This window comes from Zea mays, chromosome 9 (assembly GCF_902167145.1).
Source record: "Zea mays cultivar B73 chromosome 9, Zm-B73-REFERENCE-NAM-5.0, whole genome shotgun sequence".
Classification (NCBI taxonomy): Eukaryota; Viridiplantae; Streptophyta; class Magnoliopsida; order Poales; family Poaceae; genus Zea; species Zea mays.
In genome coordinates, this window is record NC_050104.1 from 29,695,357 (window position 1) to 29,710,157 (window position 14,801).

The 14,801-nt window shown below is 46.4% G+C and overlaps 1 long non-coding RNA gene across 1 annotated transcript; it reads right to left on the bottom strand.

Moving 5' to 3' along the window:
- Window positions 1-1,153: 1,153 nt before the first annotated feature.
- On the bottom strand, window positions 1,154-2,078 carry LOC118473296 (uncharacterized). The gene is made up of 3 exons (XR_004852589.1): window positions 1,789-2,078; window positions 1,633-1,706; window positions 1,154-1,552 (listed from the first exon to the last, which is right to left on the bottom strand). It is a non-coding gene; the product is annotated as an uncharacterized lncRNA (long non-coding RNA).
- Window positions 2,079-14,801: the final 12,723 nt, after the last annotated feature.

Here is a 14,801-nt window from a genome sequence, read left to right on the forward strand (position 1 = left end):
TCCTTCTCCAACCGTGCCCCTGCACAAGCCCTGATGCTTCTCCTCTATTTCAGTCATGTGCACGCGCTCTGTTTGGATTCCTGTTGGTGCGCGCTGCTCCCACAGCGCGCCGGTTCCCTACCCCGTGGTACTCGCCGGTGATTCCTCTCGTGCTCCCAGCGCCGTGGCCCTTCCCTAGTTACTCCCTGCGCGTCTGCTCCGCTCATCCATGGCCGACCGTCGTGTGCGCTGCTGCTTCTTCCCTGTGTTTGGTCCTGGCTCGATCGCGCTTTGGTGCTAGCGCCGTGGTCTGCAGCTTGTCTGCTCCAGCTCCAGCTCGCTGCGCGCCGAGCTCAGCGTCCTTTGTTTTCCCCATGGCGCGTCCTGCTCTGTTGCTGCCCGCCGGAGTTTGCCGATGGACTGTGTCATTCCTGCGCGCCGTGGTCGTGTGCAACTCGCGCACAGCTCGCGGAGCTTTTCCTCGTCGGCCCCAGCTCGATTTGTCTTCAGCTTTCTGCGCGCGCGAATCCGCCGTCGCGTCTTGCTCCGTGCCGCTCGCCGAGCTCGCCCTGCGCTCGGATTCCACCTTCCTATGCGCGTAGCCATGTCTACTACTTCCTCGTCGTAGTCCCTGCGCACGTCGAGCTTTCGTGTCGAGCTCTCTGCGCACGCGCAGCTCGCTCTTTCTTTGTTTGCCGCGAGCACGAATTTTATCTGCTCGCCACAGCGTGTCGAGCTCCCGCACCATCATCGCTTCTGTCGCAAGCTCGTTGGCCACAGTTATCTTGACCGTGTCAGCACACGACCGTGGTCCTGTTCGTTAGGTTCGCCAACACGTTGTTACCAATTCGACTGTCGTCGCGGTTGTGTGCTTCGCTGCGTGCTCGCTGAGTGTTGTCGGTTGTACCTCAGCACTCGTGCTTGCCGCTAGCTCGCGTTAACGCTCACGCTCCTACTCGTTGTCACTGCATCGCACTCACTCTTAGAGATGGCAACGGGTCGGGTGGAGAAAAAACCCACCCGCGACCGCACCCGCAGAATAAGCCCAAACCCGCCCGCGACCACACCCGCGGGTGAAATCCCACACCCGCACCCGCACCCGTCGGGTTTCGGGTGGGTTTCGGGTCCCCGTCGGGTTTCACATAGTCACCGTTTTTATTCCACATGTTCACTAATCAGTAATCACTAGTGCGTGTGCGTGCTGTGACCAGCAGACCGGCTGACGCCAGGTGAAGGCCCACTGGCCCAGCAGCAAAAAACAGTTCACAGGTAATAATCTTAGACAAAACAGCAACATTGCAACAATAAATTCATGTCTCAAACTGAAATGGTACCAGCATCATTACATGATTACATCAGTCTCACAATAATAACAGCAATAACATGAATACATGATACATATGAGAATAAGTTCATGCCTATGTGTCAAACACAAATAGTTCACAGGTCCACAGCATTAATGCATTATACACCAAGCCAATAGCGGTAGGAATAACATAACACATAGAGACCAATTCAATATTGCACCAACAGCAACACTCAACCATTGTAGAATACAAGAATCTGCTTCATCCTAGCAAAAAGTAGTCAATCAAATGTTAGTATTCAGTAAACCAAAACTAAGAAATTAGATATTAAGGAACTCAATGTTACCATTTCTTCATCCTCCAAACAAATCACTTGGTCAAGCTTCAACTTCAATCAACTATGGTAGAATCTGCTTCATCCTAACAAGAAAAATAGACAATTAAATGATAGTATTCATTAAATCAAAAGTAAGAAAATAAATGTTAAGAAACTCAATGTTACCATTTCTTCTTCTTCATCCTCCAAACATGTCATTAGAGCATTCACAAAACAGGATTGATCGCCTAACATGTTAGCACGAGACCAAGCTTGCATACACATCAATCCTTCAACTGTTTTTGGTGCTAGTCTACTTCGATGTGGGCTTATTACTCTTCCCCCAGTGCTGAATACAGACTCAGATGCAACAGTTGTGACTGGAATTGCCATGATATCTCGAGCAATCTTTCTCAAAGTGGGGTACTTGATCCCTGCATATTGCCACCAATTAATTATGTCTAGCTCTTGAGTTCTTGGCATAACAGTCATGCCATCTTTCACGATGAGATTAATGATATGTGCCGCACAACGCATATGTAACAAAGTACCATTTAGCATGAGTGAGGGAAGGGGTAGCTTATCTTGCATATAACTCATCAAATTGTCATTGGTGGTGCAGTTATCAAGAGTGACCGTTGACACCTTCTTTTCAATTTGCAAATCTTGTAGTACCTCATAAAGGACATCACTTATCATTTCCCCGGTATGTGGAGCAGGCACATATATGAACCTACAAGCAACAACATTCCAACACATTTTTAGCACTACAAAACTGCAGCACCATATAACTTATACATTCAAAGAAACAAGACATTGCAATAGATTATTACCTCAAAAGAAAAGACTTTAGCTTCCATTCATCATCAATGAAATGTACTGTCACAGACATATATCCTTTCTTTTGATGGTTTGCTGTCCACATGTCAGTAGTTACGGCAATTCTTGATTGTAACCGTTGAAATACATTCACTACTGCAAGCCTTTGGACCTCGTACATATCCAATATATCCTTTTTAATGGTATTTCTGGACACTACTTTGAATAGGGGTTGTAGTGCTCCACAAAACCTCTTAAAACCAACATGATCAACCATAGATAGAGGATACTCATGGACACATATCATTAGTGCAAGTTCTTTCCTAGCAACTTCCTGATCAAACACATACTTCTCAACAACTACTGCCCCATTCTCATCTTTTCCTAGTTTTAAGGAGGTTTGTTTTAATCCTTTCCTAACCTGTCTTGATTGACAACATCTAAGATGACCACGCAAGTGATTAGTACCGGCTCTACTATCTCCAACTAGTAGCTTTTTACACCAAAAGCATTCAGCTTTCATTTTACCCCCAACTGTTACTTGTTCAAATTCAAGCCACACATCAGATTTCAGCTTCCTTTTGCATCCAACTTGTACATTATCATCATCATCATTTACGACCACATGTTCTGTACCTTCTGATGGTGGAGCTTGAACACTTGAAGATGGCATTTCATTTGCAGCACCACTCGTCGGTGTAGCTGCACTTGAGGAACCTCCTGCAACCACAGCACTGCTCTTTGTGGGAACTTGACGACTGCTCCTGCTCGGCCTCGAAGCACCTTGGTCAGACATCAGACTCTGCAATTTACAAATTAGAGCTGCTCAAGTCAAGCTGTGCAAGGGCCAAGGGACATGCTCACGGCTCACCTCACCTGCAAGGATAGGAACCTCGTACGTGGTGGGAGCAGGCTGCGCCGCTGCAGTCGGACTCCGGTGGTCCTGGGGAGTGCCGGAGTGGGGATGCCGCGGCCGGTCCTGGAGAGTGGAGACTTGGACTCCTGGCTTGGCCTCGGACGCTCGGTGGCTCCTAGGGATGCGTCCTCCTCCGGTGGTCCTGGGGATCCGGCAGGAGCAGGATGCGGCGGCCCTGGGGATGCGTCCTCCGGTGGTGGTGACGGCGGAGGGGGTGGCCGGGTGGGGCGGGCAGCGGCGGGCGGATCTGGTGGTGGCGTCTGGCCTCTGGGCGGATCCGGTGGTCTATCGTGGCCGCGGCCGCCTGGACGCCTGGTGCTAGCCTGCTAGGGTTGGCCGGTTGGCCCTGGCCGGTTGGGGACTTGGGGTTGAGGGATTTGGGTTTTTCTGAGGGCCCACTGGAATACAAACTGGATGCGCACGGGACTTGGGCGGGTGGCCGGCTGCAACTCTGCGCTTCGGGCGTAGCTCCGGGTTCCGGGTGACCCGCGGGCGAAAATCAAAACCCGCACCCGTAATGCTTCGGGTCGGGTTTGGGTCTAACCCGTGGGTGGATTTTTACACCCGAACCCGACGGGTGCAAAACCCGACGGGGCCCGAACCCGCGGGTGAAATTGCCATCCCTACTCACTCTTTGTCCATCGGGCTTCACGCGTGCTCGCGTTTGTCGTCGAGCTGTTGAACCCGTCCTCCCTTGCTATGCTCCAGGAAATATCAAGCCTTGAACAGCCATCGTTTGTTGCGACGTGTGTGTGCGCTACTCGCCCCACGTCGTCGTCTGTGTGTTTAGGCAGCCCCGTCGCGGCATCTGCAGACCTTGCCCCTTGTCGTCATGTTCTCCCTGTCTGCCAAATCGTCGCGCCCGTGTTGAGTTCCCTGGCCATCGCGTTTTTCTTACCAACGCTCAGCCTCGCCGCGCGTCCTGTTTCTGCTCGCCAGCACGCCCTCTCGGCTCGCTCGGCTTTAATTCCCAATCGTGTCGTCGATTCCACCGGTTAGCGTCGTCCGTCGTCGCGTCGCGTGTGCAGCTCTATATACGTCACCCTCCTGTGTCGTCGTCGTTCCACGTGTCGTCAAGAAATTCCAAGAGTCGAGTGAAGACGGAGCCAACAGCGTGGTGTTCACCAAGTGCGCGACAAAAAGTTCGAACATCCTGCGCGACTCAAGTTCGATTCGCCAAAATTATTCAGTCGAGGAGAAGATCTTCAGCAATTGATTACCGAAGAAAAGAATGCCCCTGGATGACATCAACCGGAACCCGTAGTCGTGCTTGCGACTATCGCGTCGAATTAGTCAGGGTAAGTAAATTTGTTACTCGTGTTAGTGGATTGGTGGATGGTTTGACTAGGTTTAATATTTATTAGATTACCTGAGTCGTTTTAGTAATTTGGTCGATTTCGTAGGATGAAAAAGATCTCAATAGGTCTCAGTGTTTGCGGAATTGTAGGTGTTAAAAATGGGAAATTATATTAATATATATATAAGATACACTGTTTAAAGAGTTAATAACAAGCTAGGAATAAAAATAGATATTCTAGTGTTGTTATGTCAATTTGGTTAATAGATGTAGTCGATGTCCTCATGTGATATCCATGATGCTTAATGCTTGGTTTTAAGCGTTTCGTCCCTTTTAGTGTAGATTATCCGTCTTATACTCGTTGTACTCGTGCTCATACATGTGCATCGTGCATCTCATGAGGTACGATAAATAATCGTGTGATGTGGAAGACAACCCAAGTCGACCCCAAGCACGGGCTAATCCGTAGGATGATGCTAATGGATTAACCTGAAGATGGATAATCTGGCGAGTGTCAAGACAAAAGATGGTCGCCAAGTGGTCGCCACCTAACAACACTAACGTAGTGTTATTTAGGCAAGCCCCGGTGCATTCGCCACCTCCTTGATGTTTTAAAATCTTTATCACCTTGTTTGATGCATTAGGTGATAGGAGTTGTGTGCTAAACCGTTGATGCATTTTCCTCCTTGAAAATTGATTTCCCTTCATTGATATCCGTTTTGAAAAGAATTTTATGATGCTTAGTCTTGCTTTAGCATACAAAAATGTTTTGTTTTAAAACAAAGGTGATGCTTCAGTGGGTGGGAATGTTTTCAAAAATAAAACTTGATGGTGGATCTGTCAAAGGCCTTGATGGGTTCAACATCGGAAAAGATGTACCTCTGCCAGGTACCAGACTTTGGGTTGAAAATAATAAAGCTGAGACCGGGCGGTTGACTTGCATGAGAAAGGAGTCTCGGTGTAGTGTCTCCGTCTAAGTCGATTAAGGACCGTGCCGATGTAGGCATGATGACCGAGGACCCTTTAACTGGTCACATGCCTCCTCATGGGTAAGCTTTGCCTCGGGCAGACTAATACCAGAATAACATAACACGCAATGGGCGTGGAGAGATGGCGAGAGTAGCGTGTACCCTCCGTGGCAAGAGGCTGGACGGTAGTGTATCTGTGCTCTCGGTTGGCGTGAACCTGATCTGGTCTTAAGAACCCTGGTGGCGAGTTGACATATGCAAGGGTTAAGTGCTACATATGTCGTGTGATTGGAGATCCTCAGCTGAGTATAATCGATTTGGATCGCCGTAACTTCGCGGACATGAAGACTTGGTCACTGACCTACACGTAGCAATCCAGTGAACTAAAGGGATGATGAAAAGATGGCTAGTATAGGCCAAGTGCTTGAACTAGGGTAGAAAGAACTCTAGTTGCAGGTAATTTTACTTAACTTGACAAATAAAACTGGACTTTTAAGGATCCACTTTTAGTAAGCATTTCTGCAAAACAGAGTCTTTGATTCTTGATAAGCCATACCTTGAATCCCCCTAACCAGCATACCCTTGAGAGTCTTTTCTTTAGTCGGGTAAGTCTTGCTAAGTAATTCCATACTCAGGGTTTTATTCCCTGTTGTTTTTTCAGGTTTTAACTTTGTGCTGCTGTTGATGGTGTTAAGTGCCGGTGGGCTCGGTCTTCTTATAAGTCTAAGTAACTCTTCTATACTTCTTAATGAGGATGGTCACTTGAGCTAGCTTATATTTCATACTTATACTTTTGCAATCACTCCGATAAAATAATGTAAAATTTTTGTAACTTGCAAAATTTGGTAATAAGATTTCCGCTGCAAAAATATTGGTGTGTGTGATTTGGGTTACTTAATCTTGCGATCCTGGTTAAAAGTGGTTTATTCGATGTCCTTGGGGCAATCGGACGAATCCTGTTAAGTTATCTGGTGCACATGCATAGCCATCTGAGGTCTTTGAGACAAGGACAGGTGCATGTGGGCCCAATAACTTGGGAGGTTCTGCCACATTATGCATTTCATTAGATACGATAATTAATCACGTGATGCGGAAGACGACCCAAGTAGACCCCAAGATGACGTAACAGGTGGGCTACTCCGCATGGTGATGCTGGTGGGCGAACTTAAAGATTATGTGATCGGATCAAGCGCCAAGATGTGAGATGCTCGCCAAGTGGACGTCATCTAACAAACACTAACATAGTGTTTATTCCAGGCAAGCCCCGGTGCATGCAACCCCTTCCTTGTGTTTTTAAATAATTTTTACACACTTTAAGTCTAGCGAAATGTGCATTAGGTTTATAGGAGTTGCTTGGAAATCCTTTGATGCATTGCCTACCTTGAAATCCATCCCTTTATAGATACTTCTGATGAAGTATCAAAATATGATTTACAAAATGCTTAGCCTTGCCTAGAGGTAAATCTTGTGGATAGAGGTTGTCCTTTGCGTTAATGCCTAGCTCAGGGGTTATCCTGAGGAAGGATGGCTTCTGCCTGCAAGAATATTTTCATTGGGAGCAGTGGTGGGATCTTACTGCAAAGTTCCCTATAATGCTCTTTTCATCCTAAGGAACACAAACAATCCTAAGGGTGGAAGTACTTAAATCGAGACTTGGGCTAGGAACAGGTGAGGTTCTACCCAGGTTGATTACGGATTATAGAGAATGTAGGCCTACTGACCGAGGACCTTTTAACTGGTCACATGCCTCATCATGGGTAAGCTTTGCCTCAGGCAGACTAATACCAGAATAAGATAACACGCAATGAGAGTGGAGAGATAGCAACAGTAGCGTGTACCCTCCGTGGCAAGAGGCTAGACGGTGGTGTATCTATGCTCTCGGTTGACGTGAACCTGATTTGGTCTTAAGAACCCCGGTGGCGAGTTGACATATGCAAGGGTTAAGTGCTACATATGTCGTGTGATTGGAGATCCCCAGCTGGGTATTAATCGATTCAGGATCGCCATTACTTCTCGGATATGAAGACTTGGTCACTGACTTGCAATCTAAGTCATGGATGGAATCATAACGAGCAAAAATCGTGTTGTATGGATTAATGTGATGATGAAATTAGACTAGATGCAAACAAGGTCTATTAATACTTAATCTAGCATTAAAATGTTGAAAGTAAGGATCCACTCATAGTAAGCTTTTATGCAAACAGAGTCCTTGATTCTTGATAAGCCTTTCCTTGAATCCTTTTAAAACCAGCATACCCTTGAGAGTCTTTTCTTTAGTCGGGTAAGTCTTGCTGAGTACTTGCGTACTTAGCGTTTTACCCATTGTTGCTGCAGGTTACGAGTCACTTGATTGTGATTAGTGTTAAGCGCCGGTGGGCACGACCTTCTATAAGTCTAAGTACTTCTTCTATACTTCTTATTGAGGATGGTCACTTAAGCTAGCATATATTTTAAACATATAAATGTTTATACATTCAAAACATAGTGCAATTACTCCAATCATGTACAATGTAAACTTGATGTAACTTGTAAAATTTGGTAATAAGATTTCCGCTGCAAAATGTTGGTGTGTGTGATTTGTGTTACTTAATCTTGCGATCTTGCTTGTAAGTGGTTTATCCGAGGTTCTTGTAGCACTCGGACAGATCATGTTAAGTTATCTAGTGCACATGCATACCCGTCTAAGGTCTTCGAGACAAGGACAGGTGCATGTGGGCCCAATAACTTGGGAGGTCTGCCACAACACCCAAGAGTCCACCAAGCGATTCAAAGAGATCACCCCATGAACTCCATTCTCGGTGACATTCATAAGGGGGTAACTACTAGACCTCGAGTCGCTCATTTTTGTGAACATTACTCTTTTGTGTCCTCTATTGAGCCATACAAGATAGAGGATGCACTAAAAGATTCGGATTGGGTGCTGGCAATGCAAGAGGAACTCAACAACTTCACGAAGAATGAGGTATGACATTTAGTTCCACGTCCTAATCAAAATGTTGTAGGTACCAAATGTGTATTCCGCAACAAGCAAGATGAGCATGGTGTGGTGACAAGGAACAAGGCCCGACTTGTGGCCAAGGGATATTCACAAGTCGAAGGTTTGGATTTCGGTGAAACCTATGCACCCATAGCTAGGCTTGAGTCAATTCGTATATTACTTGCCTATGCTACTTACCATGGCTTTAAGCTCTATTAAATGGACGTGAAAAGTGCCTTCCTCAATGGACCAATCAAGGAAGAGGTCTATGTTGAGCAACCTCCCGGCTTTGAAGATAGTGAGTACCCTAACCATGTTTATAAACTCTCAAAGGCGCGTTATGGGCTCAAGCAAGCCCCAAGAGCATGGTATGAATGCCTACGAGATTTTCTTATCACTAATGGCTTCAAAGTCGGTAAAGCCGATCCTACTCTCTTTACTAAAACCATTGCAAAAGATTTATTTGTATGCCAAATTTATGTTGATGATATCATATTTGGGTCTACTAACAAATCTACTTATGAAGAGTTTCGTAGGATCATGATTCAGAAATTCGAGATGTCTATGATGGGGGAGTTGAAGTACTTTTTAGGATTTCAAGTCAAGCAACTCCAAGAGGGCACCTCATCAGCCAAACCAAGTACATTCAAGACATACTTAACAAGTTTGGAATGAAGGATGCCAAACCCATCAAGACACCCATGGGAACAAATGGGCATCTCGACCTCGACACGGGAGGTAAATCCGTAGATCAATAGGTATATCGGTCGATGATAAGATCTTTACTCTATTTATGTGCATCTCGACCGGATATTATGCTTTCCGTATGCATGTGTGCAAGGTTCCAAGCCGATCCTAAGGAAGTTCACCTTAGGGCCGTGAAAAGAATCATGAGATATTTAGTTTATACTCTTAAGTTTGGACTTTGGTACCCCAAGGGATCCACTTTTGATTTAATAGGTTATTCAGATGTTGATTGGGCAGGGTGTAAAATTGATAGGAAGAGCACATCAGGGACTTGTCAGTTTCTAGGGAGATCCCTGGTGTCTTGGGCTTCAAAGAAACAAAACTCAGTAACTCTTTCTACAGCCGAAGCCGAGTACATTGCTGCAGGCCATTGTTGTGCACAATTACTTTGGATGAGGCAAACCCTCAGGGACTATGGCTACAAATTGAGCAAAGTCCCTCTCCTATGTGACAATGAGAGTGCAATCCGCATGGCGGATAATCCCGTTGAACACAGCCGCACTAAGCACATATACATTCGGTATCACTTTTTGAGGGATCACCAACAAAGGGGGATATCGAGATAGCTTATGTTAGCACCAAAGAACAATTAGCCGATATCTTTACCAAACCATTAGATGAGAAAACTTTTAGCAAACTTAGGAATGAGCTAAATATACTTGATTCTCAGAATTTTGATTGAAACATTGCACACATAGCTCATTTATATACCTTTGATCATATCTCTTTTATGTCTACGACTAATGGGTTTTCAAGTGTATTTCTATACTAAGTCATAGATTGAAAGGGAAATGGAGTACTTGACGAAGACAAGGCTTCCACTCCACTCTACTGGTATCTTTTATTCTTCGTCGTTACTCCGCACTCGAAATTGGTATAATCCTTCACTCTTATTTACTTATACCAATGGGGAGAAAGTTTAAAAAGGGCTCACAAAGTCTCCGTTTTTGGCAATTAATGCCAAAGGGGGAGAGAGTATTAGCCCAAAGCAAAAGGACCGCACCACCACCTTTCAAATTTTTTTTGATATAATTCAAAATTGGTATGATGGTTTTCAGTTGCTATATTTTCAAAAGCATCTCGATATATTTCCAATTGATATCTATTAAAACCCTCTTTAAAGTTAAAAGGAGAATTTCATTCAGGGGGAGTTTTGTTTAGTCAAAGGAAAAGCATTTGAAACAGGGGGAGAAAATTTCAAATCTTGAAAATGCTTCTCGAAATCTTTTTCATATACCTTTGACTATTTGCAAAAAGACATTGAAAAGACTTTCCAAAAGAATTTGCAAAAACAAAACAAGTGGTGCAAACGTGGTCCAAAATGTTAAATAAAAGAAAGCAAACCATGTGTATCTAGTGAAACTATAAATTGGTTTAATACTAAGTAACCTATGCACTTACCTTATGCAAACTAGTTCAATTCTGCACTTATATATTTGCTTTGGTTTGTGTTGGCATCAATCACCAAAAACGGGGAGATTGAAAGGGAAATAGGGTTTAACCTTTTTATATAAATAATTTTGGTGGTTGAATGACCAACACAAATAATTGGACTAACTAGTTTGCTCTAGATTATATATTCTACAGGTGCATAAAGGTTCAACACAAACCAATAAAAGATCAAAGTTAGGGTTCAAAAAGAAAGGAGCAAAAGAAACCGAAGGGTGCCCTGGTCTGGCGCACCGGACTGTCCCGTGTGCCACCGGACAGTGTCCGGTGCACCAGGACCGTTCAACCCCGAACTCTCCACCTTTGGGTTTCTTCAGCGCCACTCCGCTATAATTCACCAGACTGTTCGGTGTGCCACCGAACTGTCCGGTGCACCAAGCGGAGCAACGGCTACTAGCGCAACGGTCGATTGCAACGGACACCTGCAAACGCTACAGTGTGCGGACAGTTCGCGCAGAAGTCAGAGCAGTCGCCAGAGGCGCATCGGACAGTGCACAGTACATGTCCGGTGCGGCACCGGACTGTCCGGTGCCACTAGAAGACAAAGCTCCAACGGTCAAACCCTAACGGTTGGGTGATGTGGCTGGCGCACCGGACTGTCCGGTGCGCCCATCGACAGCAGCCACCCCAATGGTTGTTTTGGTGGTTGAGGGCTATAAATACCCCCAACCACCTCCACTCCAACAATCCAAGCATTCAACACATTGCATTCAATACAAGAGCAATAGACTCCACTCCAAAGACACAATTCAAGTGATCGATCCGCTCAAAGTCCCCAATTCAACTCTAGCACATTAGGACTTGTGAGAGGATCATTTGTGTTTCTTTGTTGCTCTTGTTTGCTTGGCTTGGCTTTCTTTTCTTTCTCACTTCTTACTCTCGAGCTTTGTAAGTGAGGCAAGAGTAGGGATGGCAGCGGGTCGGGTTTTGTTCGGATATAATAATACCCGACCCGAAATTGTACCCGAGACTTCTACAAATATCCATACCCACGAAGCCAATCGGGCGAGAAACTATACCCATACCCATGCCCATCGGGTATCCACCGGGTATCGGGTATCCAATGGATATGTTATTGTAGACTAAATAACATTCGGTCAGTGTTATAATAAATGCATAAAATATTTTAGTTTACATCTAAGCACCAATGCAACACGAGAATGACTATATTTTGCTACACGTCGATACAATATCTCAACTCATAATTATCACATCTAATAAATTTAAATTTGAGTACAGAGAATAAAAACTTAATGAGTTCATGACAGTTGATAGTTATAACATTGTCAATGTCAAATTGGTCTCGATTACATTACAGTTGACTGTTAACACAACACAAATTAATATTCATTAATCAACAACACATGCGAGTGAGTTTTTCTAGTGAATGTAGCACATTTTTAGTAGATGTAGCATATTTAAAGAGGTATATTGATATTTCGGGTATCCACTGGATACCCGTGGGTAAAGTATTTTACCCATACCCGACCCGATGTATTTCGGGTATCCGACCCGATAGGACCCACGGGTGAGTTTTTGTACCCGTATCCATATCCGGTGGGTACGAAACCCGCGGGTATCCATACCCACGGGTCCAACTGCCATCCCTAGGCAAGAGACACCAATTGTGTGGTGGTCCTTGCGGGGTCTAAGTGACCCTTGAGATTAAGGAAGAAGCCTCACTCGGTCTAGGTGACCGTTTGAGAGAGGGAAAGGGTTGAAAGAGACCCGGTCTTTGTGACCACCTCAACGGGGAATATGTTCTTTAGAACCGAACCTCGGTAAAACAAATCACCGTGTCATCCGCTTTACTTTCTTGGTTGATTTGTTTTCCCCTCTCTCCCGGACTCAGATTTTATTCTAACGCTAACCCCGGCTTGTAGTGTGTTTAAAGTTGTAAATTTCAGTTTCCGCCTATCCACCCCCTCTCTAGGCGACTTTCAAATGGCTACAGGAGGAACTGGAGCTGCTTCCGGCGATCGTGACGGGTCTCATGTCCTTCGCCTCGCTCATCACCTATGAAGGGGCCGCGAATGCCTTGTCCCGTGAGGGATGCAGGCACTTCGAAGTCTTTGACCGATTCGACGAAGACTTCGATCGCGGAATTTTCCAGGTCGAAGACGAGGTGCTAAAGCAGTCTACTGGGGCGCTTTACGATAGGATGTGGGGCCCTCACGGCCGTGATACCGTCTGGGAAAGGTCTGACCGGGCGATGGAGAAGGTGCGGGTTTTTTAAATATGTATTCATATTTGGTGTCACTTCTGTAGATGGCGAACGATGAAGAGGTCGATGACTTCGGAGGCCTGGACAACACGAAGCCCCTAGCGGAAGATGCGAGGGCGGGGATTGGGGAGCAACCGGCGTCGGCTACTGGTGCTGGCGAGGACCCTGTGGCGGTCGCTGCGCCGGCTGGTGAAGACACCTCGACGGTAGCCGCGCCGGCTGCCGAAGACCCTGCAGCGTCGGCTGCCCCTTCGCAGGTGGCGGGATAGATTTAGGGGTGTTGGATGTAGGACTTTATTTTTGTGATACTGAAAGTCGGTTGCTACGCACGTTCTGACGTCTGGGCCTACGCAAGCAACCCCTACTGATGATAGTAATTTTGTGGCGGCTGCGAGTGCGATGCCTGTTAATGAAAATTTGTCTGGTACAAAACTGGGTCTTGGTCATTTGATGGGGGTGAGTTTGGGAGCCCGTTTTCGTGGACGGAGGAATCTTCGGCTGAGGATTTGGATTATTTTGCTGTGTTGGATATGGCCGCGGCGGAGTATGTGTCGCGAGTGGAAGCGCGTGAGTCCCCGGCGGAGGCGAGGACCGGGGAGTCCCACCGGCGAAGGGTGGTGGCGAAGCATAGTGTTGGTGGTACGTCGCGAAGTAATAGGCGTCGTCGAATGGGGATGGAACGAACCCGCCCTCGGCTGGATCAGGATGGCCAACGAGATTTGTTGTCTTCATTGACAGGGGCATGCATTGGGGAGGGGGATCTGTGGAGTCTATTTGAGGGTGAGGAGTTGAGGATGATGCTGTTTAATTTTCGTGAAGCAGGCCTTATCCTGAAGGCTGAGCCAACCCTCGCTCTTGTATTGCGGTAGTGAGTGAAAACATTGCCCTCCCCCGGCTCGCGATAAAGAGGGAGGGAAACAGAATGCGGTAGGTATTTATTTGTGCAAAGTGGTCGGTGGCCTAGGTATTTATTTGTGCAAAGTCGCTGGTGGGCTTTTGCTGTGTATGTAAACTATGATATTGTTTGTTGTGAAATGAGAAGGCGACTTCGCTTGCTGCGGCGATGTGTGAGTGCCGAAGACACATGCTTGGTTGAATCCGTAGGTGATTTTGTGCGACTCAGACAGCGGCGATTGTAACATGCCCTTCGCCATTAGGGGGATTCTTGGCCTTTGGCGCACGTGTGGTGTATATCCGGCTGCACCCTTTGGCGGCTTTTTGCGTGGATGCCTGTTAGTGAAGGCTTCGTATCATGTGCTTGTTGCGCTTGTCCGGCTGCACCCATAGGCGACTTTTGCACGGATGTCTTTTTAGTAAAGACTTCGGGTTGTGCACTTGTTGTGCTTGTCCGGCTGCACCCTTAGGCGGCTTTTGCGTGGATGTCTTTTTAGTAAAGACTTCGGTTGTGCACTTGTTGTGCTTGTCCGGCTGCACCCTTAGGCGGCTTTTGCACGGATTTGTCGCACGCGAGGGTAGTCTACGCTACCTGTCGCGGTGACCTCGTATGTGTCTAATGTCGAAGGCCGTTGTAGCGGTCTTTTTTGACACTTGGTATGATGCATGGAGTTTTTTGCGGGGGTTTTTCGTTGGTATATTACATGGCACCACCTCGTTAAAAACCTCACCCCTGGGAGGAAAAGAGTGTGGGGCCGAATAACATAGTTTGGAGAATTACAAAGGCGCTTGGGCCTTGGATCTTAAATAAAAAACTTGCGAAGACCGTCGATGTTCCATGAGTGGTCTAGGTCTTCACCGGATGATGTTGCTAGCCTGTAAGCACCGGGGGACGCCTTTGTCTTGAC